The sequence below is a fragment of the Elgaria multicarinata genome, chromosome 16, assembly GCF_023053635.1.
Source record: "Elgaria multicarinata webbii isolate HBS135686 ecotype San Diego chromosome 16, rElgMul1.1.pri, whole genome shotgun sequence".
Taxonomy (NCBI): Eukaryota; Metazoa; Chordata; class Lepidosauria; order Squamata; family Anguidae; genus Elgaria; species Elgaria multicarinata.
In genome coordinates this window covers 21,124,183-21,151,636 of record NC_086186.1, presented here as the reverse complement: position 1 = coordinate 21,151,636, position 27,454 = coordinate 21,124,183, and the positions used below count along the sequence as shown (strand labels likewise).

General features: G+C 43.8%; 1 protein-coding gene across 1 annotated transcript in view; it reads left to right on the top strand.

Annotated features, from left to right (window-relative positions):
• The window catches only part of AGBL1 (AGBL carboxypeptidase 1), a 521,226-nt gene that overhangs the window by 351,882 nt on the left and 141,890 nt on the right, over positions 1–27,454 (top strand). The gene's annotated exons all lie outside the window — the stretch shown is intronic.

Below are 27,454 nucleotides of genomic sequence, written 5' to 3'. Positions count from 1 at the left end.
TCATTTAGTCCATTTGTTATGGTGCCGTTTCCCCTGCTCTTTTCTGAATAAATCCACAGTAATGCTGCAGCAAATGCCTGGGAATTAGGGGGTGGGGGAAGAAACCAATCTTGTTGTGCCATCGCTTGAGGATTTATTGAAGGCTGGCAAACATGGCTTTTGATTGTGGCTGGGCGTAATCAATTCACTTCCAAAATGGGAGAGATTAGCACTAGGCAGGAGGATATTACCCTCCTGTTGTATCTCTAATTAGCAGCCCTAATTTGTGTTGGTCTAATAAATGCACGAGCGCCAGTCGCACACAGGTTCCCCCCCCCCTTCTTCTTGCATCCAAACATGCACAACCTAGCTACTGCTCCATTTGTCATCTATTTAGGGCATTTAACACTCCCATGTTTGTGCAGTTTGCCTCTTGGTCTTTTTAGTGTAATTTCATATCAGCACCCCTTATAATTAGGCCTGAGACAAAAGCACTCGTGTTTTCCTTTTTCTGTGAACATTTGCAAGTGTGTCAGAAATAAAGAGGCCCGACTCATGAGTTGGGTTAATTAAGGCCATGTTTATTATTGCATATCGAGTCCTGCATTGACAACAACCCTGGCAGAGCGGGATGTAGATGAACCAGGGATTTCTTGAGTGCCCGGAATGTGCTTGCCAAGCCCTGCGCGGTCCAACAACACTCCGAAGCCCTCAGTTCCTTCATGTGAGCTACTGTTTTTACACAAGACGGTGGGCTCCATAATTGTTGTATTTTTTTCATGCTGCACAAAATGGCACCTGTAAAGGACCATTTCCTTATATTAGAGGCATAAGGCAGCCCTCTATGGCTCTCACATTGTGGGAATGGCCCTGTACACCCACAATTTTGTACAACGTTAAAAATATGCTCATTATGGAGGTGCCGTCTTGTGTAAAAATGGTGGCTGCCATCGAGGAGCGGGCAATTGAAGGGCACTCCTGGACTACTCATCGAGCCCTCCAGAGGCTCATGTGGCCTGGCGAGTTCAGGGAGGGGAGGGGGAAATGGCAGTGGCGACTTTCCAAGTGCCTGCTGAGTGTGGGTGTGGGTGAGTCCATCTATCCCTCTCCTGGACTTCGCTCTCCTATGCCTTCTCACCTGGGCAAACCTGCTCTACACCAAGTTAAAGCCTGCACATTGCCTAAGTCCAAGCCCACTGGCTACCTACTTGGGTTCTGAGAGAGGACGCCCCTACTGCCCTACAAGATCTGCAGCTTCAGATTTTTTGATGTCGTTAAGTCTCTACAGGGGTCCTTTCCTTGCCACTAAACCCCCCAAGTTCTCAGAGTCCAGTCAAACATAGCCTGATCACTGTAAATGTGCCCTAGGGCAGTCCCCATATTTCATAGAATCATAGAATCATAGAATAGCAGAGTTGGAAGGGGCCTACAAGGCCATCGAGTCCAACCCCCTGCTCAATGCAGGAATCCACCCTAAAGCATCCCTGATGCTTCTTGAATGCCTCTAGTGTGGGAGAGTGCACAACCTCCCTAGGTAACTGATTTCCTCCACCTCTGCTTTCCCTTCCTTCAGTGCCATCCTAATGTGACCTCACTGACCACCCTGGCTGTACCAGGTGCCTTACAGTACAGCTAGGGATGTTAGAGAAATGTGCAATGGAATCAAAGGAGTTCAGATGACCATGAATCTGATCCACAGATTCTGCGGCAGACTGGTTTTTCTCAATTCACATTGATTCCATGGACTTGCAGACTGTTTTTGTTTTTACTTTCAGAATTTTTACACAAACTTAGTGGTAGAAAAATACTCAAAATCATCATCGTCATCGTCATCATCATCATCATCATCCTGGCCTAAGGCACTTGACAATTTACAAAACATGGATGGAATGGGTTTTACAAAATCTGTACATCCCTGATGAGGTATAGAGTAGCTGAAAAAAGCGGTGACCAAGGCTAATTAGAAAGCCAGATAATTCCTACCCCCAACACACACATCCAACCTTACTTGCCCCAGAAGTGATTAACGTTACTTACGCTGACGCTACAGGATGAGTATGAGGAATGTTGTAGTGTTGACTGATTTTGGCCACCACTGATGCTACACCTTTGATTATACACATATCCAACGTGCATCCTACGAACATAAGAAGAGTCCTGCTAGATCGAAGTAAGGGTCCAGCTAGTACAGCATTCTGTTCACTCAGTGGCCAACCAGCTGTTGAGCAGGAACGCACAAACAGGGCACAAGGGCAACAGCACCCTCCCACCCATGTTCCCCAGCAACTGGTGTACATAGGTATGCTGCCTCTGATCCTGGAGGTAGCACGTAGCCATCAGGACTAGTGGCCATTTAAAGTCTTCTCCACCAGGAATTTATGTAGCTGCATTTTAAAGCCATCCAAATTGGTGGCCATTGTTATGTCTGCCTATTAAACAAGCAGGAGGTGCATGAGCAACTGGTAACAATGACAATGAAAAGGTAGAGTCACCAATGAAGGTGGCCATTGAGGGTGTCTTGCCCAAAGGCCCTCAAAAACCTGGAGCCACTTCTGTGTCCACCGCTGCTTTAGTTGCTATCTCTGATCTAGGGAGGTACCTAGCACCAGATCAGGTTATTTCTCCATCTAGCCCAGTATTGCTGGTTATCTCTCGGTTGGACTACTGCAACCTTCTTCTCTCTGGCCTCCCTTCGTCTCACATCAGTCCGCTGGTCTCTGTCCACCACTCTGCCGCTAAGATCATCTTCTTGGCCCGCCGCTCTGACCATGTTACTCCACTTCTGAAATCTCTTCATTGGCTCCCAATTCACTCCAGAATCCAATATAAACTTCTCCTGTTGACCTTCAAAGCTATTCACGGTCTAGCTCCTGCCTATCTCTCCTCTCTCATCTCACACTATTGCCCCGCTCGTGCTCTCCGCTCCTCTGATGCCATGCTTCTCGCCTGCCCAAGGACCTCCACTTCCCTTACTCGGCTTCGTCCTTTTTCTTCTGCTGCCCCTTACGCCTGGACCGCTCTTCCAGAACACTTGAGAACTACCAACTCAATCACAGCTTTTAAAACTCAGCTAAAAACTTTTCTTTTCCCTATAGCTTTTAAATATTGAGTTTGTTCTGACTCTATACTGTTAGCTTCACCCTACCCGGTGCCTGTTTACCCTACCCTGTACCTGTTTGCATTCTCTTTCCCTCCTTATTGTTTACTACAACTTTATTAGATTGTAAGCCTATGCGGCAGGGTCTTGCTATTTACTGTGTATAATCTGTACCGCACCATGTACATTGATGGTGCTATATAAATAAATAATAATAACAATAACTTTCCCACGGCCTGCTATTTTCTCTATTTTAACCAGAGATGACAAATGCATGTGGCACTCCTGGTTTTGCCATCTCTCTCTCTCTCTCTCTCTCTCTCTCTCTCTCTCTCTCTCTCTCTTTTAATTTTTCTGTTGTTACAAGGCCTGTTTGACCCGCTCACAGCAAAAGGTGGGACACAAATCCCACTAGGAAGTAAGTGAGAAAGCAACTCAATAAATGCATGCAGAATGAACCATCAGTCTTGAGAAAGACATACTGGAAGTTGAAGTGGGGGGCATACATGAGGCACTTATGCGCACCAGTGTACATGCTTGGACTTCTGAGCCAAGAGATCAAAGGGCGGGGAGGAGCCAGCGTGCCAATGGAGCAATAAGGAAAAAAAAGAACTGCCGATGGACCGGTAGGTTTTTAAGCCTTATCATCTAATTATCTGGGCTGGAAATAGTGAAGAACGGTGAAGATTGAATGGGAAACTTTGAGCTACAGAATGGGATTTAAAAGATTAAAGTATTTTGCTGCTTAACGAGTGTATTTGAAGTGGAAGGAAGGTGGCTAGTGGAGAAGTAGCCCCTCCTTGAACTGTTAAGAGCGGCTGTATAAGGAATCTCCCAGACGGAGAGCTTATCTTGAAAGGAATTTTAATTGCAGAGCCATCGTCAGGAGAGATTGATTGATAGCCACCTTTTCGGTAGCAAGTAATAAATCTCGTTAAGCACGGCAGTAAAACCCTTCTGAGCTCGCTGTTTGTTGGATTTGAAAGCGAAACTAATTAGCAACAGCAGTATTTACAAGCCTATGCCACCCAAAAAAACTGCCCCGGTGGTGAAGCCACGCTGGGTTCAATACGCGTCCAACAATACCATTAAAAGACCTCAAAGAGTTGTTGATCCAGGGCTGGAGACGGAAGAAAAACAAGAAGAATCTGTAATAACGACAAAGGAGTTGAAGATGGCTGCCGGAGCTGGCGTAGAGCCAGCAGGGCAAGAGGAAATGGTGGATCAAATTTCAGCTATGTTGAGAAGTCTTAAAGCTGAACTATTTATGAAAATTGAAACGGAAATTGACAAAAATAATAAGAGGGTGGATAAGCTGGCTGCAGAAATGGCTATAAGAGACAATCAACTAGGCTTTTTGAAGACAGAGGTTGATCAAGTGAAAAATCAAGTTAAAGAAATTAAGAAGACTCAAAATGATCAAGAGGTGAAATTTAAAGATCTAGATAAGAGACTGATTGTTATGGAAGATAACGCACGAAGAGTAAACGTTCGCGTTCGTTATATGGTGGAGAAGAAAGGGGAGGACCTCAGGAAGAATATTCTAAGCTGGTTTAAAGAACTAGTCCCAACCCTGCAATTAGCTGAAGAAGATGTGGAGCGTGCTCACAGGGTAGGGGGTTTCAGAAGTGGTGCACCCCCCAGAGATGTTTTGGTGAAATTTTTAAGCTATCACAAGAAAGAGCAATTGATGAAAGAATTAAGAGCATTGGGTGAGCTGAAGTTCCAAGGAGCATCAGTGCAGGTCTTTAATGATCTGTGCCAACAGACTTTGGAATGGAGACGCAGTGTCAAGATCATAACGGAGGAATTGAAAAAGAAGAAAATTCTTTATGCATGGGGATATCCGATTTTCCTGCGTTTCTCATACAACGGGGAAAATCATAGGGTTTTCTCCGCCCAGCAAGGCATGGAGCTTCTTGAGAGCTTAGGTTTGGGTCCCCAAAGAGATGCTGGTGGCGGTGCAAAAAGCGGTGATGAAGAAGAAAGAGGAGCAGTTGGGGGGGTGGTGTAGATGGTTAATATAGCGATGATAAGAAATATATTAATTAGTTCCTGCTGGCTCTGGGTTCCTGGCTTCTTTCCCCCCCCCCCAAAGGGTAAAAAAAAATGGCGGAAGTATTAGACTTCCGGGTATATATTGGGGGGAAAAGTGATGGGAGGGAAGGGGGAAGTGGGGTGGGAGGGAAGGGTATGTTAGAGGTGTTGTATGTATATGTGTGTATGTTATGTTTTCAACACGATCGGGATCGAATAGAAGATCAGAGAGATGAATATGGATAAGAAGTTAAGGATCTCAACGCTCAATGTCAAAGGTCTGGGGGCAGTCGTAAAAAGGAGAAGGATTGAACAATTGTTAAACAAGGATGGTTCTGATATGATATTTCTGCAAGAGACTCATCAAATTAAGGAGAAAAAGAACGTTATTCGATTGAGATGGCCAGTCTATTATGAAGTATCGTTGGGGACATCAAAAAAAAAGGGAGTGGCCATTTTGATTTCAAAAAGAACTGGGTTTATGATGGAGGATATTAAAAAAGATGAGAATGGGAGATATCTCATGATTAAAGGTAAACTGGAGGGGGAAAAATATACTTTGATTAACATGTATGCACCAAATAATAAACAAAAAGAATTTTATGAGGAGGTATTAAGAGAGATGGAAGAATTCAAGGAGGGGTATGTAATTATGGCGGGAGATTTTAACATGGTTATGGACAATAGAGTAGATAGGTCAAATCCCTCTGAAGCAGAAAAGAGAAACAATGTTACTATTTTAAGCAAATTAATTAAAGAGAAGGATTTTGTTGATTCTTGGAGAGTTCTCAGAGGGGCAGACCCAGGATTCACGTTTTATTCTTCAGTCCATCATACATACTCCAGAATTGATCATATTTTTGTATCTAGAGATTTTGTAACTAAGACATGTAGAATGGAATTAGGGACAATCAAGGTATCGGATCATGCACTGGTAAGCTTAGTTTTTGCAGTTAGTAAGGAATATAAAGAAGCATTAAGGTGGAGATTGAATACTAAGATATTTAAGAATGATAAAGTAATTGAGAAAATGCAGAAGGAATTGTCAGAAACATGGGAAATAAATGAGAAAGGGGGAACAAGAATAGCAGTGGTTTGGGATACCATGAAGGCTGTGTTTAGGGGGAACTGTATTAGGGAAACGTGTAAATTAAAAAGACAACAAGAGGCAAGGCAGGCTACTTTAGAAAAAGAGATAATAAAGCTGGAAAAAGAATATTGGCAAACTAAGAACAAACATAAATTAATAGAATTAATGGCACAAAAAAAGGAATTAGAAAATATTAATTTAGAAGAGGTACAGAGGAATTTAATTTATATGAAAAGGGAATATTTTCAAAATAGTAACAGGAACTCTAAGATGCTTGCCAAACTCACACAGAAAGAAAAAGCCAAAAATGGGATAGGGTTAGTAAAAAATAAGCAGGGTAATGATTGTCATTTGATGAAGGATAAAATAAAAATTTTTCAGGATTTTTTTGAAGAGTTATACAAGAAAAGAGATATCCAAATGAAGAGGACGGAGGAATATGTGGATAAATTTTTGAAGAAAGGATTAGAAAAAGAACATAAGGAAATAATGGATAATAAAATATCGCAAAGTGAAATAGAGGAGGTTATAGACCAGCTTAAAGCAGGGAAATCACCAGGGGCAGATGGTTTAGGACCAGAGTTTTACAAAAAATTTAAAACCTTAATAGTGCCAAAGTTGTTGAAATTATATAATGCAATAATGGAGGGGGAGAGGATCCCAGAGTCATGGGAGCATTCTATAATAATTTTAATTCCGAAACCAGATAAGGATCTAACTCTCCCCGATTCATATAGACCAATTTCACTAATAAACCAAGATGCAAAAATTTTTTCAGGCATTTTGGCTAAAAGGTTAAATAAATGTATAGCTAAATATGTAGGGGAAGATCAATGTGGTTTTATAGCAGGTAGACAGATGCACACATTAATAGGTAGAGTTTTGAGTGTAATACAGGGGATAAAAAAATCAAGGATTAAGGCGGGTATTTTAGCGTTAGATATATTTAAGGCTTTTGATTGTGTGAGCTGGCAAACTTTAAAGTTGGTTATAAATAAAATGGGATTTGGTACTAAATTTAGAACAATAATAGAACAGTTATACTCTAAAAGCACAGCTGTAGTGGTAGTAAATGATGGAATAACGGACAAGATACGACTAGCTAGAGGGACAAGACAAGGATGCCCACTCTCGCCAGTCCTGTTTGTATTGGTGATGGAATTGTTGGCAAATGCAATAAGAGAGGATGAAGAGATAGAGGGGATAGGTAATAGTAATAAAATTAAACTGAACATGTTTGCAGATGATACATTGATGACTATCAGAGATCCTTTAGGTAAAATGGAAAGAATTAAACAGCAGTTGAATGATTTTGAGGAAGTTACGGGGTTAAGGATAAACTGGGCAAAATCGGATTTGATGTTATTCAACTATACTAAAAAGGAAGAAAGGGAGTGGGAAGGGAAGGCTTCAGTTTTGAAAAGCAAAGAGAAAATTAAATATTTGGGTGTTAAGATTACAAAAAATTTAGAAGATTTGGGAAGTGAGAATTTAAATGGATTGAAAAAAGAATTGGAGGAAGAGTTAAAGAGGTATAAGAAACTGAATCTTTCCTGGTTTGGAAGAATAGCTTTAATAAAGATGAAAATTTTACCTAAGATTAATTTTTTCTTTAGAATGTTACCGATAAGAATTTCAGTGATAGAATTAAAAAGATGGCAGAATCTTATAAATAATTACTGCAATGAAGGGAAGAGATCAAGGATTAATAAAAGTAAATGGTATTTAAGCCAAAAGAGAGGCGGACTGGGTCTCCCAAACCTTGAGTACTACTATCTAGCTAATAGGTTAAGACATGTTGTTGAAGCAATTATAGGGGTAGGGGATTTGAAATGGATGGAGGAAAATACGCTAGGGAATATTGAGTTGAAATTGCAAAATGTGTTTTTTAAGCAAAAAGGGAAGGGTAAATGGCTTAATGATTTAGATAACCAATTTCTGAAGTTCCATTGGGAACTTTGGGATAATTATAAAAAGGAATTGTTTTCAAGTAATTCCCCCTTAACACCGGTGATAATGTTAAAGAAATTTCCTGAAAATTTAAAGATGAGGTTAAGCAAAGTTTTAAAAGAAAGAAATAAAATGAAATTAGGAGAGTGGTTAAGGGGGATGAATACAAGAGAGAGGTTGGAAGAAGTTTTGAGAGATTTGGAATTAACGTGGTTAAATTATTTTCAATTAGAACAATGGACTAAAAATTGGATAAGAGAAAATGGAGAATGTAAAGAGAGGACGAAATTTGAGGAATTAATTGAACAAAAAGAAATAGATAAGGGACAAAACATAGGGATAAAGGGGTTAGTGAGTCAAATATATAATATATTAGTTGAGAAAGGAGGGCTGGATAGTGCTGGGAAAATGGTTTGGGAGACTGATCTGAAGATACAAATAGGACAACAGAGGTGGGATGGACTATGGAGACAGAGAGTGTTGAGAAATATGTCAGTAAGAATAAAGGAGAATTATTATAAACTTGTATGGAGGTGGTACTTAACTCCGGTTAGATTAAATAAGATTAATAAACAGCTTTCAGCAGATTGTTGGAGGGGTTGTGGAGAAAAGGGAACGTATTTACATATGTGGTGGGATTGTATACATGTGCAAAAGTTATGGAAGATGGTGTTTTATGAGATTGAACAGATTGTGGGATTTAAAGTAGAAGTTACACCAAGGATTGCATTACTCTCACTGCATGATGATCCTAAATGTAATAAAGAAATGAAAGAATTGATAACGAACCTACTGACAGCTGCGAGGTTGATAGTAACTAGGAATTGGAAAATTACAGGAGATTATTGTATTGAAGAATGGTATAAAGAAGTGTGGGACATTGCTATAAATGATAAATTGACATGTAATATAAAAATGCAAAGAGGCATAGTAAAAACGAATGATTTTGAGAGTATATGGAAAAAGTTCCTGGAGTTTGTATTTTCTAAAGGAAGGGGGGTTCCACCAACAGATGAAACTATGAGTTTTTGGAAACAAGAATGAGATCCCGAGGTGGGGGGAGCACTGTTATGTTTATTATATTATGTTTAATAGGTTAATATTGAATATATGATAGTAAGGTATGATAATATCTTGTATTAAGTGATTTTGATTTGTGTTTGTTGTTTTAATAATAAAAAAAAAAGGAAAAAATAAAATAAAAAAAAAAAAAAAACAAGAGATCAAAGGGCAGCTCTGCCAACTGCCCTCACGGTTCCTTCAACAGCGATTTTGTTAACTCGGACTGTGGAGAATTTCTGTTCAGAAATGGAAGGAATCAATCTGCACTGTGTTATCTGAGAGCAGCCGTCAGTGTCACACGGGGGCTCGGGGATGATTCACTTTTTCCTCCTCTGCTTGAACTCCACATAGATGAGACTCTGGCTAAAACCAGCTGATGTGGCCTTTTCCCCACCTTTTGCACACAGTTCATTTGTGGAGATTTGCAGGAGCTGTTGGCAGGAACTGCTAGAATATTCCATATCGGCTTTCCTGACCCTTAAGATCCTCGTTAGAGACTGTGCCCTGAGTGCCCCACACAATATGAAGTGTGGTGAGGGGCTACCAGGGAAATGGTCTTCTTGATGATAGCACCTGGGCCATAAAACAAGCCTCTCCAGTGAAGTTCCCAGGACCATCTTTATGGACTTCTTGATGCCAGGTGAAGATCTTTTTTTTAAAAAATCCATGCAGGCCTTTAAAACAGATTGGTTTATATCCAGACTTTGTCATGCTTAGAGTACACTTGTTGAAATAAGGTGGGGGGGGGAGGGAGAGAGAGAGAGAGAGAGAATTATGGCTAATGTAAGACCCATTGATTCCAATGGGGAGCCATACAAATATTGTTAAATAAATACCCCCCTCTCTAGTGGCCTGCTCTTCTGCTTTCCCTTCTGAACATATAAGACTAGAAATGTCGTATATTGCAGGAGTCATTATTTTCTTCTTGCAACTGTGTGTGTGCGTGGGCTGTTATTTTTATTGGGATGCCACCTGGAAGTCCAGATGACCTACCTTGACTTTTAATGGTACTGTTGTAGCTGGAAAAGTGTTACCACCACTGTTCCTTCTACCCATTTCCTTCCTAGGACCCCTCACACATCTTCCTCAGTCTGCTTTGGGTCAATGTTAACATCCCCCTTAATTTAAAAGATGTGGATCACGGTGACGGACAGGACCTAGAAAGGAATAGGATACAAGTTGTGGAGGCAGAAACCAGGCCCGCTATATCTGTACAGATGGGTTGTCAGGACTGTATACTGGCAACCCTAAGTTGCTGCCTGTATGGGTTCAGGCATAGGATAACCCTACTGAACCTGAAGGAAGAATTTCGCAAAGCTTCAATTCCCCTTCCCTAAAATGGAAATACGTAGCCCCCCGTCCCAACCCTGAGGAATTTCAAGATTTCTTGAAATTATTTTTGATTATCTCTAAAATTTCTCCATGGTTTCAGCTGAACAGAAACTTTCAAATTCACCTCAGTGTTTTAAGTTAAACTTGATGGAGATTGTAATTAAAGTCTGCCTGTCTGACTATCTTTATCCCAGGAGTTTAGTTGGGTTTTCCCCCATCTTATCCTCACAACAACCCTAGGAGCTAGGTTAGTCTGAGAAATGGTGATAGACCTAAGTGTAACCTTTATGGCTGAAGAGGGATTTGAAATTGGAACTTCCCAGTCCATATTCAAGATTCTCCTGAGTCATCATCTACTACAGCTAGTATGATGTAAAGTCTTGCATACAAACTTTAGAAGACGTCCACATGTGGAAGATAATAGGGATGTGTTCCGCTTCTAATCGGACCGGCGAATTAGAAGCAGAGCGGGGTGCTTCGCCTCCCCTTAAGGCGGAGGCGAAGAGGATTGGGGGGCCGGCGGAGTGCGGCGAAGAGGATCGAGGTGAAGGCGGATCCTTCGCCTCGATCCGGAGCTCCGCTGGAAAGGTAAGTGGGGTTTATCGGGCCCTGCCGCTGTTGCTGTCGCCCATGCGGCGACAGCGGCAGGGCCCGGTAAACCCCCCTCCTCTCCCTTTCCTGCCTCCATCCGCGGTCCGTCGGCTTCTTCAATTGAGCCCGTGGTTCAACCAGGAAGTCTGGGCCGCACGGCCCAGACTTCCTGGTTGAACCGCGGGCTCAATTGAAGAAGCCGACGGACCGCAGACGGAGGCAGGTAAGGCCCCCCCTCCCCCTTGGTCCCTTACCGGGCTCTGCTGCCATCGCTGCACAGGCGGCGACGGCGGGAGGGCCCAGTAACCCCCCCTGCCCTCCTCTCCCGGCCTTACCTGGGACCACTCCCCTCCACTGCGGAGCTCCGATTCCAAGCCGGAGCTCTGCGGCGAAGAGGAGCGGAGTATGGGCGGAGCGGCGCGGAGCGGAGCGGGCCGATCCGAAATTTTCAGATCGGCCCGCGGGGCAGAGCAGGGGGTCCGTGCACACCCCTAGAAGATAAGGCTATCAATGACAATTAAGTATTATAGTCATATATTACCTCCAGCATCACAGTCAGCATATCTCTGTATCTCATTTCCTGGGAACCTGAGTGGATGGGTGCTATTGTACTCATGTCCTGCTTATGGACTTCCCATGAGCCTCTGGTTGGCCACTGTGCAAACAAAAAGCTGGATTTGATAGACCTTTGGTTTGATCCAGCATGGCTCCTCTTATTCTCATGTATCTTATGCACAGAGGTGGCTGAGGCCTTAGCTAGACCTACCTTATTGTCCATGATGGAGGAGGGAAGATCTTGCGTTGTGATTAATGCGAGATCCTGCCACGACACAGACTCTGAACACCAGGCCTGGCCGCGGCTACTCCCTGCTCAAGCCAAGCACCACCGCTTGATACGCCTAAGGCGAGGGACAAACACCGCCTTCCGCCAAACTATGTGGAGAAAGGGGTTAAATGGAGAAGGATTTCAATATATAAAATAATGCAGTGTGAATTATATGTGCTGAGGGGAATTATTGACAGAGTGGGTGTTAAATGAATAAACTTCAGATGATAAATGCCAAACAGACACGTGGGATTTTTGTGGTAGTTAAAACAAAATAATTGAAATTTATTTTAAAAAGTTCACAAGCTTTGTTTCAACATAAAACTTTTAAAAACCTTTTTGAAACCTTGCATCCAATCCTTTCACTCATTCACATACGCACTTTCCTTTCTCCCACACAATCACTCTTGAGCTTTCTTTATTATCAGTATTGTTTAATATACATCAACTATGTGCACACCACACTCCAAAGACACCACTCTCTACCCTGAACCTCAAATTCTCCAGACCCAAGTACTCTACACACCAAGAGCTAACACAGAGAGAGCCCTAAGAGTACCCAAAAGTCTCTAACAATCCCCTCAGTCCTTCCCTTATATATCCTCCTCCTCCTCCTCCCTCCAAAGACATTCTAACTCCACCCACCCAGGCCAACATTCTAGAAACCACAGATTTACAAACTTCAGACATACATTTGGGAACTGACTTGTGGGTGTAACGCCACAGATCCCTCCTCCGTTTACACATGAGGTGTGACGACTTCAGGAAGAGAAGCGTCGCGCCCACCATTTTTTAATTTTTAAAGAAACAGGAGCACACAAATGGTCATGCGCAAAGGTAAGTGCTTTTTTAAAAAATAATTTAATTTCCTCACTCCTCCCACCCTACACCTGATGGGTGCAGTGCTCCTGGCTCCGCGCGAGGAATTGCGCAGAGCCGGGTCAAGCTGCGGCAATGGGCCACACATTCCCTGATCCCAAGATCCCCTGTGCATCATGTGGACACACAGGGATGATCCTGGGGTTCGCCCCGGGATTTTGCCGAGTCCAGCTAAGGCCTGAACCTCACCAGGCTTCATGATAAGCACCATTGCTTGGTGGACTTTCTGGAGTGCCTCTTGATCGGTTCAGGAAATTGAGTTGGCTCATTATGTTTATTAATGCTTAATCTGATGTTTATGGGAAATCACTGATCTTCACAGGCTTCACCCTGTGTGATTATCCTCTGTTGACCGTAATATGCATCATAATTATCTGCATTGAAATACAGCCCCTTGGGACTGAACATTATGGCTTAGGTCTCCTTTCAAATTTCATATTTAACCCCCATTGTAAAGCAAAAAAATAAATAACACTCTTTCGATACTATTGATGGAGTTCCCGCTCTCCATACGTGTTCCTCCTACCCCATTCTTTGCAAAATGTTGCAGAATGTAAACTAGAGGAGGATTGTTACCTCTCTCATTTTGTTCCTCTATGGTATCATAGAGAAAAGGTCATTTTTCTTTGGGGTGGCAGAGAAAATAGTTAGGCCTTTTCAGCTCTTGTATTATCCGCGAAGCCAAAGCTAAGAAACCCTGGATTATGTATGTTGAGAGAGCTTTAGCCATTGGATGGTATAGAAATGAAATTGATGAATGAATGATTATAGAATGATGCTGCCAGGATCCTACCTGATATGACAAAGGTTAACTTATAGCTAGGGATGTTAGGATTAAATTTAATCCAGACTGCGTAAGGTCCACAGCTGTGTTGAGTTTTCTGGTCCACCACTCACAAATCCACAGACTTGGATGATTTAGGGGACTTAATGTGAGGTGTGGACTCTCAATTTGGCGACAGAACATACATGCATAGCCTGATCTTGGTGAGATCCAGAAGTCTGTGAAGATGCAGCACAACCACTGCTCATGCTTTCTCTCTTGCCGTTTTCTTTGAAAATGCCGTTGGTTGCTCTTAGGTTGTCATGTAACTTTCTAGGACACTTGGGTCATTCAGTCCTGACAGATGTGTCAACTTGGCTCTTTTATCAAGAAGGATCATGACACTTGACTGAATTCCATTTCCCTTTTTTCTTCATTCCGTCCACGCATTGCCACCAACATCCTTGTGGTGTCTTCGCCAGCTTATCAGAGGTAGTGGAAGTGAAATGGCTTTCATTCTGCCCATCACAGCAGGAGCAGGGCTTAATGCTTTCCAGGGGTTGTCAGTCCTGTGGCAGTTCCCTATCATTAGGAAAAAGAAGTCATCTGTAAAAAGGAAAAGGTTTGGATGGTCCTGCTCTGACATACAGTGGCCCTGCTAGGGATATAGGAGAAATTCATTTCAGTTTGGCTTTGAGCAGGATTTACCCAGTTCACACCTTTTGGGACTGAACAAGTTGCTGGGGAACGTGGGTGGGAGAGTGCTGTTGCGCTGTGCCCTGCTTTGTTGGTCCCTGGGCAACAGCTGGTTGGCCCAGAGTGCTGGACTAGATGGACCCTTGGTCTGATCCAGCAGGGCTCTTCATGTTGTTGTTGTTGTTGTTGTTGTTGTTGATCACCTTCCTCCTCCTCCTCCTCCTCCTCCTCCTCCTCCTCCTCCTAATGGATTCTTAAGGAAGAGGGAGCCATAAAACATCCATTTATGCAACATTGCAAGCATAAATGGTTTTACAGCCAACATTTGCACAGCAATGTATTTACGGAGGAAAACATGAGTCACCATTTTTATGCAAGCGGGGAAGTGAGCCATGGCTGCATCTTGCTCAGCATTCAGAGAAACAGGAAGGAGGCAAGTCTGTCCATCTTCACTTGTCATGAAACCCACCCCCCCTCGATAGTGGGCCTTCTTTGTAGTGGCACCCACCCTATGGAAAACCCTCCCCCATGCCAGTTCAGGAGGCAGAAACGTTTGCATCTTTCAAACGTTTCCTAAAAATCCACCTTTTCACCCAGGCCTTCCCTGGGCTGTAGCTGAACTGATCGTTCTGGTTTGCTTTGCTGCTCCTTTGCCAGTTCTTTACTGCCATTGTTTTAATGCTGTCCTTTTAATGTTGTGCATTTAATATTATATCTAAATATATTTTAATATAATGAACTGCCGAGGGATTTAAATATATTCAGTGGCATATAAATGCCACAAATAAATAAATACATAGTAGTGGTAGCAAAACTACCTGTTGGGAACAGAAGGAGAATGCAACTAATTTCCCCAGGACCTCTTTCAGTGCTGGTTATGACCTATAAAGCCCTATATGGCTCGGGTCCAGGTTATCTGAAAGATCATATTCTCCCTTACGAGCCTGCTCGTGCTTTGAGATCTTCTGGAGAAGCCCTTCTTTCAGTCCCACCATCTTCACAGGCGTGCTTGGTGGGAACATGGGAGAAGGCCTTCTCGGTGGCTGCTCTGGAACTCTCTTCCCGGGGAAGCTAGCCTGGCTCCCTCCTTGATGGGCTTTCGGAAGCAGGCTAAAACTTTTTTGTTCCAGCAGGCCTTTGGAGAATAATCCAGCCCTCCATCTATGTCTTATAATTTTGTTGTGTATTTTAAATGTTTATGGTTTTGTTTCCCTCCCCCCCCCATGTATATTTTAAACTTTGTAAGGCCGCCTTGAGGCCCAGCATTGGGCGAAAGGTGGGACACAAATAAATATAATAATAATAATAATAATAATAATAATAATAATAATAATAATTGTCCTGTCTCCCCGAAAGAATAAGCAAAACCATCTCCTAAATTTGCCACCTCCATATCAGACATCTCTCCAGGGCCTATCAACTTCAGTGTAGACCCAGGTCTGAGTAGGATTCATTCTGGATGTTGGTGGACTCCTGTAAGTCACGTTTGGGAAACTGTATATGTATGTGTGCATGTTGTCTGTGTGTGCGGGTATCAGTTTCACCATCAAATCTTCCTCAGAAAGCTTTGTCTAGCCTGGGCTTTATCACATGCCAAGTGGAGTCTTGATGTCCTCCATCCTCTTCTCCCCCACCACCCCGCGAGACCTGTGTTTTGGAGTCTTCCCAAACTCATTTTCTGAACCTGAGTCTGTGCCTCAGAGTTTTGCTCATAAATCTGCCAGTGCTGAAGTACAAGGATCTGTGGGAGGAAGACGAGAAGAGGAAGGAGAATCCCAGTGTGGCAGCTTAGACAAATTCTTGGCGGGTCATTGCAGGAGACCAATGCGAAAAGCAGGCTTTTGTGCGTAGGCAGAGGTGAAGGGGGAATGTAGCTGCGGATTTCTACTTTGGTGCGTTCTCAGGATCTGTTTTCTTTTTTTTTTGGAAAAAAATATATCCAGCCTATCCGTCATGCATCATTTACTGCTGGAGCTAAGAACATTCCAGAACTCTCTCCTGAGAACATGGTGCCCCTTGTTTTGTTTCCCAGACCTATTTCGTAGTGTTCCTTAACGGTTTAGCGTTGTTAAACGTAACACTCATTTTGCTGTTATCATTTCTGCACCCTCCGCCTCCCCTTTGACACATTCTTCATACTGCTGGTCTAATCTGCACCAGCAGTTTTGAAGCATAGCACCCTGGCACAAGGCCTTTGTAGGTAATCCCATGCAAATTGCTTTCTGGGGAGAGCTGTGCTACATCATGTATCTTATGCAGAAAGACCAGAGAGAGAGAGAGAGAGAGAGGGAGAGAGAGAGAGAGAGAATAGAAGAAGATGCAAAAACAACCCGGAAAGGTCCTTTTCTCCTCCAGCTGTTTGTTCCGTGGAATTCAAGGGGAAAGTTAAAAGCATTTGGCATCCAAAAATGGTCCATGGCACTTCTGCCTCTTGCTCGCCCTTGGTGGATTGGTCCCTTAAGAGAAGGGAGAGCTTCTCTGTACGACTGTGATATTTTGCTTGAAAATGTTACTATTTTAACAATAAAACGGCGGCAGGGGAGCAGCAGAGGACAAAATCTGCCTGCTGATGGCTTTGCAGACACTTCTGTACAAATCTCTGTGGGAAACGAGAGTTGCGTTAAACTCAAAGAGCATCAGATGCTTCCTGAAAATAGAAGAGAGAAATAATCCCACGTCACAGAAGACCGATACATCTCTCTCTCTCTCTCTCTCTCCAGTTCCATTCATCTGTATTAACGTCAGGTTCTCTGATGTCCATGTGCACCACCCCTTACTAGAAATAATTAACAGTGCCAATGCCAGTTGCCCTGGGGCTACAGAAGCAAGTGGGAAGGATTGCCATTGGCCAGAGCAGCTATGAGTAACTCGTGGTGCTCCAGATGCCATTGGACTACAACTCCAATCACCCTGGGTCATTGCCTGAACTGGCTAGAGCTGATGAGAGTTGCAATTCAAAAACATCTGGGTCAAATGAACAAGAGCTACTGGGAGGGGGGTTGAGGAGAAACCAGCAGGTTCCTAGACATCAGCCAGAGAATGAGTAAACTGCAGGGGTGATTCTCCCTCCCTCGGTGAAAGAACTTTGCTCACACTGCTGCGGTGTAGTGGTTACCGAATTGGATTGGGACTCAGAGGATCCAGTTTCTTATCCCTACTTGGCCATGAAGCTCACTGGGTAGCTTTCAGCTAGTCACTGACTCTCAGCCAAACCTACCTCACAGGGTTGTTGTGAGAATAAAATGGAGAGGAAGAGGAGGACCATGTAAGTTGCCTTTGGTTTCTTGCAAGAGGAAAAAAAGGCAGGATATACGTAAATGTAATACTAAATAAAATGGATAAAAGATATAACATACTTGAGAAACTGCAGAACCACTTATCCTTATCATCATCATCATCTTCATCATCATCATTACAGTTTCGGCCATCCCCTTTTTAGTTTGGGACACGCCCACTATTACTCTGGCCCCTGCACCCTCACTAGTTGCACAACATGAAAAATGCCCCTCGACCTCACTGACGCCTCCTGGAGGAATCCCCATCTGTTGTTTCCAGTCTGTCTACAATCAGTGGTAACAGTGGAGATTCCCATGCTAGACTGTTATCTCCAACGTTAGATCAGAGATAACGGGAGATGTGGGTGGTGAGGGACTCAGCTGGTGCTGGGCAGAGTGGCCACTCTTCCCTCCCTCAGCTGACTTGAGATGCATGGTCACCACATGGGGGGGGGGGCTGCATGCTGCACCGAGCCAGGCACTCAGTTGACGCTGGGGAAAGTGGCTGGTTCTCCTACCATGACCCAAGTCCCTTCTCCATACATAGAGTCACAGAATTGCATGGTTCTCTGAGCACAGAAAAAGCTTAAATGGTTAAGCATGATGAAGTCAGTGAAGCTGACCATAGCCATCCACATTATCTGGCCTGTGATGGGCCAAGGAGCGGTGGGACTCCACCCCACCTACCCATATCTATTTCTACACCCCTCATTTAACACATTTATATGCCATCTTTCATACACATTTATTGCCTGGTGGTTTACAATGCATCTTAAAGGCAGCAGCAGTAAAAAAATAGACAATAATACTATTGAAGTCATTAAAGCAAGTAGCTCAATGAAATAATCATCAATGAGTTACAGGAGAATGAAAACCTCCATTCCCAGTGTTTAAAGTACTGCTTCTTTCTAGTACATAAAATGCCACGAGGAAGAACCAGAAGCTGCAGATTGTCCAGCTGCCTGGAGAAAGAGAAGCCGGGTCCCCTTGAGACAAGAGCATCTGGTGTTTCCTGACCCTGTTAGCTCAATATCATGCTTCTTTCGGTGGGATGGGGCTATTTCCAGATTTGGCATCATAAAATCTTCAGAGAACGGCTGCTGGAGCAACAGTAGCAGTGATATATAAGCACTGAAAGGAGGGTATTTTATATGGATGTGCTCCGCTTCTCCTCGGACCGGAGAAGCAGGAGCGGATTGGGGGGCTTCACCTCCCGTTAAGGCAGAGGTGAAGAGGATTGGGGGAGCTGCGGAGCGTTGCTGAGTGGATCGAGGTGAAGGCGGATCCTTCGCCTCGATCCGGAGCTCTGCAAAAAAGGTAAGGGGGGTTTACTTGGCCCTGCTGCTGTCGCTGCCACCCATGTGGCGACGGCGGCAGAGCCAGGTAAGGGGGCAAGGGGGAGGGCGGTCTTACCTGCATCCGTCCAGCAGCCGCAGGACTGTGGATGGATTCAGGTAAGGGAGAGGAGGGAGGGGGGTTTACCTGGCCCTGCCACTGCTGCCGCCCATGCAGCGATGGCGGCAGAGCCAGGTAAGGGGGCAAGGGGGCAAGGGGTCTTACCTGTGTCCGTCCCAGCCCAGCCCAGCTTCACTAGAGCATGCGGCTCAACCAGGAAGTGTAGGCCGCAATTGGGGCCTACAGTTCCTGGTTGAGCCGCGGGCTCTAGTGAAGCTGGGATGGGCCGGGACGGACACAGGTAAGGGGAAGGAGGGAGGGGGCCTTACCTGGTGCCACTCCCCGCCACTGCGGAGCTCCGATTCGGAGCCGGAGCTCCGCAGTGGAGCAGAGTGGCCCCTAGGCGGATCGAGGTGGGGCGGAGCGGGCCCAATCTGCAATTTGCAGATCGGGCGCGAAGAGGATCAGGGGGGGTGTCCATGCACACCCCTAGTATTTTACACGATTGTACCCTTAGCTAGACGGGGCTTTATCCCGGGGCCATCCCCTTTTGGTCCGTATTTTGATCTGTAAACTAAATCGTGTGTGTGTGTGTTCAATGTACCACCCTCTGTCAACAATCAGCTTTAACGGTGACGTATTTCTTTGCAAAGAAGAAATGGAAAACAGTGAGAAATTAGGTAAATTCACATAAACATGTGAACGGTATACATTTCTGCCCCTTCCTTACCCTCACTCCCGCCCAATCTTTGTCCTGCTTTTCTGCGTGCAAAAGAGAACAAAAGAGCATCTTTTGGAGGAAGTAAACAATACCTATACCATTTACTACAGCACAGAGAAAAGCTCTTTAATGCGTCCCCTTAGGATCCATTGTGGGTCAGCGCATCAACAACCACGCAATCCTTCCAGTGCTACCAGCCTGGGAGGCATAACAGTGAAAAACTGCTTCCTGCAGCTCTATGATTCCAGAGGGCATCATTTTGAGATATGAAGAATTCCATTTAAAACACACACAATGAAATAATAATAATAATAATAATAATAATAATAATAATAATAATAATAATAATGTAAAATCAGCTTCGGCTGATACGCCAGCTGTGCCCCTTCCTAGAGTTAGAAGACCTAAAGACGGTAGTGCACACGCTGGTAACTTCAAGGCTCGACTTCTGCAATGCGCTGTACATAGGGTTACCTTTGTGCCTAGTCCGGAAACTTCAACTAGTTCAAAATATGGCAGCCAGGCTGGTCACCGGTACACCTAGGGGTGACCACATTACACCAGTTTTAAAATCTCTTCACTGGCTGCCGATTAGTTTCCGGGCGAAATACAAAGTGTTGGTTATCACCTTTAAAGAGGCTCGTGTGGTGCAGAGTGGGAAGCGGCAGTTACTGCAGCCAAAACTCTCCCCGTGGCCTGAGTTTGAACTGGTTCTCAGGCAGCCGGCTCAGGTCGACTCAGCCTTCCATCCTTCCGAGGTTGGTAAAATGAGTACCCAGCTAGCTGGGGGAAAGGTAGCACCGACTGGGGAAGGCAACGGCAAACCACCCCACTACAAAGTCTGCCAAGAAAACGTCAGCGAAAGCAGGCGTCCCTCTAGGAGTTAGTAATGACTCACGTGCTTGCAGGAGAGGTTCCTTTCTTTTCCTATCACCTTTAAAGCCCTACATGGCTTGGGTCCAGGCTACCTGCGGGATCGCCTTCTCCCGTACAATCCGCCCCGCACACTCAGGCCCTCTGGGAAAAATCGCCTTCAGCTATCAAAAACTAGATTAACAACAGTTACCCAGAGGACCTTCTCTTCTGCTGCTCCCAGACTGTGGAACGGCCTGCCGGAGGAGACTCGTCAACTTAATAGTCTTTTAGCATTCAAGAAAGCTCTAAAGACTGATCTCTTCCGGCAGGCCTATCCAGTGGAATTTTAAGATGTTTTAAAGATGTTTTTAGGATTTTGACAATGTTTTTAACAATGTATATTATGTTTTAATTGAGTATTATGTATTTTATTGTTTATTGTTCCCCGCCTCAATCAGAATGGAGAGGCGGGTAAGAAATAAATTTGTTATTATTATTATTATTATTATTATTATTATTATTATTAATCACATAAATAAACAATTGTAATTGCACCCGCCAGGATTAACTGTTCTATCAGGGCCCTTCATTGCTTTGATGTACCTGACAGCTCAAGAGAAACAGCTGAAAACCCTTGGCTGAAGTATTACGTGTTAACATACCCAATTCACTTCAAACAGAGTCAGGGTTCTTTCTTTTTCTTTCTTTTTAACTCAGCAGGATCCTCAGACTTTTGTTCTGCTTGATTCCCTTCCTCTTCCCTGAGTATCTAGAAAGGGCACTTGTAGGATTTGGCCCCAGCCCAAGCCGAATTGGGCCTGTTCACACCACTTAAGGTGCTGCCTGAAGCTAAGTGGGCTTCCCTCCACCGTGACCAGAACTGAAGCTTGGCCCTGCAGGAGGCTTGCAATTCTGCTTCTGAAAGGGAGGTTGTATGTCTCCGAAATGAACATCTTTTGCTTTTGTTTCCCTAAACATTGATGTTGGGGCTGAGGAAGGAAGAGAGATCTACCTAATCATAGGACACATTTTACCAGGAGCTCCCCAATGATAACAGCATAAGAGCCCTGCTGGATGAGACCAAGGGTCCATCTAGTCCAGCACTCTGTTCTCACAGTGGCCAATCAGCCATCGGCCAGGGACCAACAAAACATGACATGGTGCAACAGCACCCTCTCACCCATGTTCCTCAGCAACTGGTGCATGCAGGCTTACTGTCTCTGATACTGGAGGTAGCACTGTGCTTTGGGAGAGGGTGAACGTGGGACCTTGAGATGGACATCCTTCCAATGCTACCATGTTTCTCTATTAACAATTCCTTAAACTAGATTTTAGTCATAACTTCTTAGCCCTTGCACCCACCCTTCTGAAACTTTGCAGGTTTCTTGCTTGGGGAGAGCTATATTATGTGTGCCATTTTCATTCAAATCACCCCCCCCCCAAATAACACAGGGAGAGGGAAGGGAAAGCAAATTGCTTATAAACTGAAATTTGAAGACTCCTTTTCTAAGTAAACAATCCTACCTTTCCTCCTGAAATGTAGAATCATAGAATAATAGAGTTGGAAGGGGCCTATATAGCCATCACGTCCAACCCCCTGCTCAATGCAGGAATCCACCCTAAAGCATACTTGACAGATGGTTGTCCAGCTGCCTCTTGAATGCCTGTAGTGTGGGAGAGACCACAACCTCCCTAGGTAACTTGTTCCATTGTCATACTGCTCTAACAGTCAGGAAGTTTTTCTTGATGTCCAGACAGAATCTGGCTTCCTGTACGTTAAGCCCGTTATTCCATGTCCTGCACTCTGGGATGACCGAGAAGAGATCCTGGCCCTCCTCTGTGTGACAACCTTTTAAGTATTTGAACAGTGCTATCATGTCTCTCCTCAATCTTCTCTTCTCAAGGCTAAACATGACCAGTTGTTTCAGGTTTTGTACTTACTTATGCTGTCTGCCATTTTCAAATAATAATAATAATAATAATAATAATAATAATAATAATAATAATAATATATTTCTTACCTGCCTCTCCACTTGGTTTGAGGCAGGGAACAACCATGAATATAAAACACATTAAAAACTGATTAAAAACATAGCATACATGATTAAAACATCCTTAAAACATTCTAAAAACATTCTAAAATTTCACTGGGTAGGCCTGCTGGAATAGATCAGTCTTTATTGCTTTTTTAAATTCTAAAAGACTGTCAAGTTGCCGAATCTCCTCTGGCAGGCCATTCCACAGTCTGGGAGCAGCAGAAGAGAAGGTCCTCTGGGTAACAGTTGTCAATCTAGTTTTGGTTGACTGAAGTAGATTCTTCCCAGAGGACCTGAGTGTACAGGAGAAGGCGATCCCGCAGGTAGCCTGGACCCAAACCATGTAGGGCTCTAAATGTAATAACCAACACTTTGTACTTTGCCCGGAAACTAATTGGCAGCCAGTGAAGAGATTGGTTCACATGGCATTTGAATCAGTCTGAGCAGAATTGGGCTGTTTTCTCAACTACTTGAATCCAGGACTAAGTCGAATCTTGTGTTTGATGCACACCTTTCGTGTTTAGCACTGCAATTCTTAACTTACTACCATCGATGCAAATGGGACATGAAAGAACAATTTCCCTGTTGTGAGGAGCTTACAATCTAAATTTCATGGAGGCAAGATATAGATAGATAGATAGATTTGCAGTGGAAATGTATCATGTAGACAATGAATGGCGTCAAAGCTGAAGAAAAATACCAGCTGGAAAAGTATTCAGGAAGAACTTTGGTGAAAGATGCAGGGGAGAGCAAGTAATTACTTAAACAGGACTCGGGAAACCAGAACTACGCAAATAATTATCAAGCAAGGTCTAATATTTGGTTTCAACGTATTCACAAACAAACCCTTCCATTATTAGACCAACTGCTCTATGGAGAGTCTATGAAACTAGGCAGACATATATGAATAATTACACTTTTTGAATATTGTTATGGCCTGCAGAAATGCTATTGAACAAGGTTCATCTATAAATGGGGTGCGCAGGGGGGCATTAAAGAGGTCCATGCAACCAATCAGTGAAGGAACAGCACATTTGAAGTCCAGAAATACATTGAGGGGGGTTGAGAGAGAGAGAGAGAGAGAGATTAAATGCTTCCAGATTTGAAAACTTGGCCTCTGGTGGGTGGCGGAGTCACCCATGTCTTTTCTCTGGGGAATGTATCTCTGCATTATCCATTTCTTTCCAGCTCTTCTATACTTGTATGCACACTGGATGCTCTCTGCATCACAATTGCTTCACACACACACACACACACACACACTGGTAATGCCCTGAGGCTGGGTATAAATAAATTGACAGTCTTCTTCCCCACTAATTCTATCAGCGAGATCTCAGGCAGCATACTAATGGGAGTCATCTATTACACCACTGAGAGTGACTATAGCTCAAGCATTCAGAACCTGCAAATGACTCCTTCCTTTCACTTTGCCATGCTGGTCAAGCTGGGAGGGGATGTCCTTCAGTGGTGGGGCACATGACTTGCATGCAGAACCTTCGTTTGTCCCATGTTTTGTTGTTGTTTCATTGAGAAGAAATGAAAGAATGTGTTATAATTGTCCCATCCCAGGTGTAGGGATGTCAGAGAAATTTATTGGGGTGGTGGTGGTGGAGTTCAATGGGTTCTCCTTGGCTCAGGCCCCTGAACTTCAAGTGAATTCCTACTGAATTATTCTGCTGAGTTGATCTGAAACAAATCAGGCCAGTTTACAGGTTTTCCGGGAATGTTTTGGAAGATTTGCATGAGTAATTGCACAAATTACACCAGAATTTGCATGAATTTCACCTGAATTTGCACAGTTCATGGCCAAGTTTGGCCGTAATTTGTGCACATTCCTGAAACCATTTGTACAAATTGCTGAGAAATTCATGCAAATGGCAGAACCTTTTGGAGAATGTGCAAAAAAGTTCCCCAAATCTGGGGAACAGCTGACTGCTTGGTTCAGTGACACAAAACACATTGTACATGCCGCAGAATTCCACTGACCCCCCCCCGCCAAATGGAGCAAATTTCACAGTGACCACTGTGAAGAAACCTGTGCTCTCTGACTTGAAATATATAAAATCCGTTAGAATTTTGGATCTTTGTCACACTCTGGGATCACCAAGAAAATTCAGGTGAGCAGGTAGAAGCTTGCAGATCAGGGCAAATTTATCAAAAATTTGGATATAAAAAATGAATGGGTCCCAATCCATGACACAACAGCAGTGGGGAGGCAAACAAAATGCATGTGTATGCATGCGTGCCCGAGCGCACACACATACACACAAACACACACACACAGGAAATGAGAGAGCTGGTTGCTTCTTTACCACATTCACATCTTTTTTCTTCTGTAATGATAAGGATACTTTATAATTTTATTTCTGCTTGCAAAACATTGAACAAGCCCTGTTCACAATCCAGAATGCTAATATATGTGCAGTTTCAGAGAAGATGCCCACACATTTCTGAACTTGCAAGATGGTGTTTTTTTTTTTTAAAAAAAGTGCATTTTTCACAGTTTGTTGAATGGGAGAGAATGCACATTTTGGGTGCACATTTTTTTTTTTAAAAAATGCACATTCTCCTGATAGAAAATGCACATTTTTTCACAATTAAAAAAAAAAGTTGAAAAAAAGGAAAAATATATATGCTTCTGTTCAGGAATGCAAGCAAGGTGTGACAATCTTCAAGGAGAAATTTGTGCGCCCATCGCTAAGATGAGCATTTTTCTAGTTAGTAATAACCCCCTATCTTTGTGACAAGCATAGAAATATAACAGAACCATGTTGGAAAGCAGATCACCCCTTCGGAACTGTTTGATCGCTGTTACTAAGGAAACCTTCCTTAGTATCAATGGAGTTGTGAGCTCTTATCAGTGAGTTGGTGGGAAAGAGAGGCTTGTGCAAAAGAAATGGATTGGCTAAAGAGCTGGCAAATGTGGCATCTAATCCTGTCCTTATGAGAGCTTAAAGGTGCAGGGATTTGATGTGAGTGTGTGTGTGTGTATGTGTGTGTGTGTGAGGGTCAATCGGGGCCAAAGCAGAGGGGTGGGTGGGTGGGTTTGCAGGCATGTTCTCAGTAGCTGAGCTCCAATTCCCACTGCCGTGGGATATAGGAACTCCCATTGAAAATAATTGAGAGCAGCATCCTTTCATGCAGGGAGCAAATGAGGACCCTTTGACTGTCTCATTTCAGAAGTTGATGTTAAGGAGGGTTGGGAAAGGCATAAAAGATTCAGTAGTTGCTGTGGCTGGGGTCAGCTTTGCTTTGCCTGTTGAAGCCAAGACATAGTGGTTTGGCAGAGTTGAATACAGTTTTACATGCTGCTTTTTTTAAAAAAAAACAGTCATGGTAGGGAAGTGAGTGGATCAATGCTGCTGGGATGGGAAACTTTCTTTAGTGCACTCTGTGCTGGCTTAGCTGCAACTAGATATACCAACAGTGATGTCGCTGCTGCCCAATGAAGGCAGCTCCAGGTAGGGATGCATGAGAAATAAGGATATATGGATTTTGTAAAATCCATTCTGCCTGTATTTCACAGATGGGAAGGTAGGTTTATTCCATCATCCACTCATGGGGAAACCAGATTCCCCCCCCCCCAATTTCTCAAATTTGTGTAAATTCACATTTGCACAACTCACACTCGCAAAAATGTGAAATCCTGCCCCAAATGCCAAATCCCAAAATGTACACTTTCATGCTTTAGCCTATGGTTTTTTTTATATATATTTTGGGCTGGCTTTTTAAAATTTTAAAAGTTTGATGAGGTTTTCTGATTACTATCTCAGACTTCATTCCGAGTTGAGTCCTTACTAGGTTGCCAGCTTCCCCATCCCCACGTGGAAATTTCTGCATATTTTGATGTGCATTCTTTGAATTTTCCACAATTTTTGTGAGCTTTTCCACCCCACCCCCACATGGAAATTCATGCATATTACGGTGTGCATTCTTTGAAATTTCCACATTTTTTGTGAACATTTTGATTGTACACCATTTTTCCCCATTGAAGAAAGCATGTATGCATTATTTCTAAATGTACACCTTTATTATTTATTATTTATTTATTTAAAACATTTGTATCCTGCCCTATGTCATTAAGTTCTCAGGGCAGTGTGCAGATAAAAGCATACCGTATAAAACAATAAACATACACAGCTAAAAACAATGAACCAAGTTACCATGAACTAAGTTAAAACAATGTATAATTTAAAAGCAGTAAAAACAATTAAAACATTTTAAACCATGCGCCATCTTAGTGATTTCCCCATGTGCGTTTTGTTGTTGGCTCAATTGTATTGCAAGCTTGGAAATGTATAAATGCCCATCTGTAAATTGTGTTTGAGTAATCACTGGATGAATTGGATCAGTTCTGGTCCAAAATGAACTGAAATTAGTGTAGTATATATCAGGGGTCCTCAACCCCTGGGCCACGGAGCCGTACCGGTCCATGGCCTGTTAGGAACCGGGCCATGCAGATGAGCTGCTTTCCCCCCCCCCCATCCCAGTGTACCTGGGCACGGGGCGCCATCTCACGTCACAAGCCGAAGCAAAGCCAGGACGCTGGGGTGGGGTGGGGCGGCTTTGGAACGGGGTGCCCAGCCGGAAGCCGCTCTGGGAGAGCGACTTCCGGGCGCGCCGTTCCGAAGCCACTCGCCCGCCCCAGCGTCCTGGCTTCGCTTCGGCTGGGCGCCCAGTTGAAGCGAAGCCAGGATGCTGGAGTGGGGGCCGGGGGGGGCCTTCCCCAAACCATCCCCTCAAACCCCCCCCCCCCCGGTCCGTGGAAAAATTGTCTTCCACGAAACCAGTCCCTGGTGCCAAAAAAGTGGGGACCGCTGGTATATATCTCTAGCTTAGAGCACAAGGACCTCACATCATTAGACAGTAC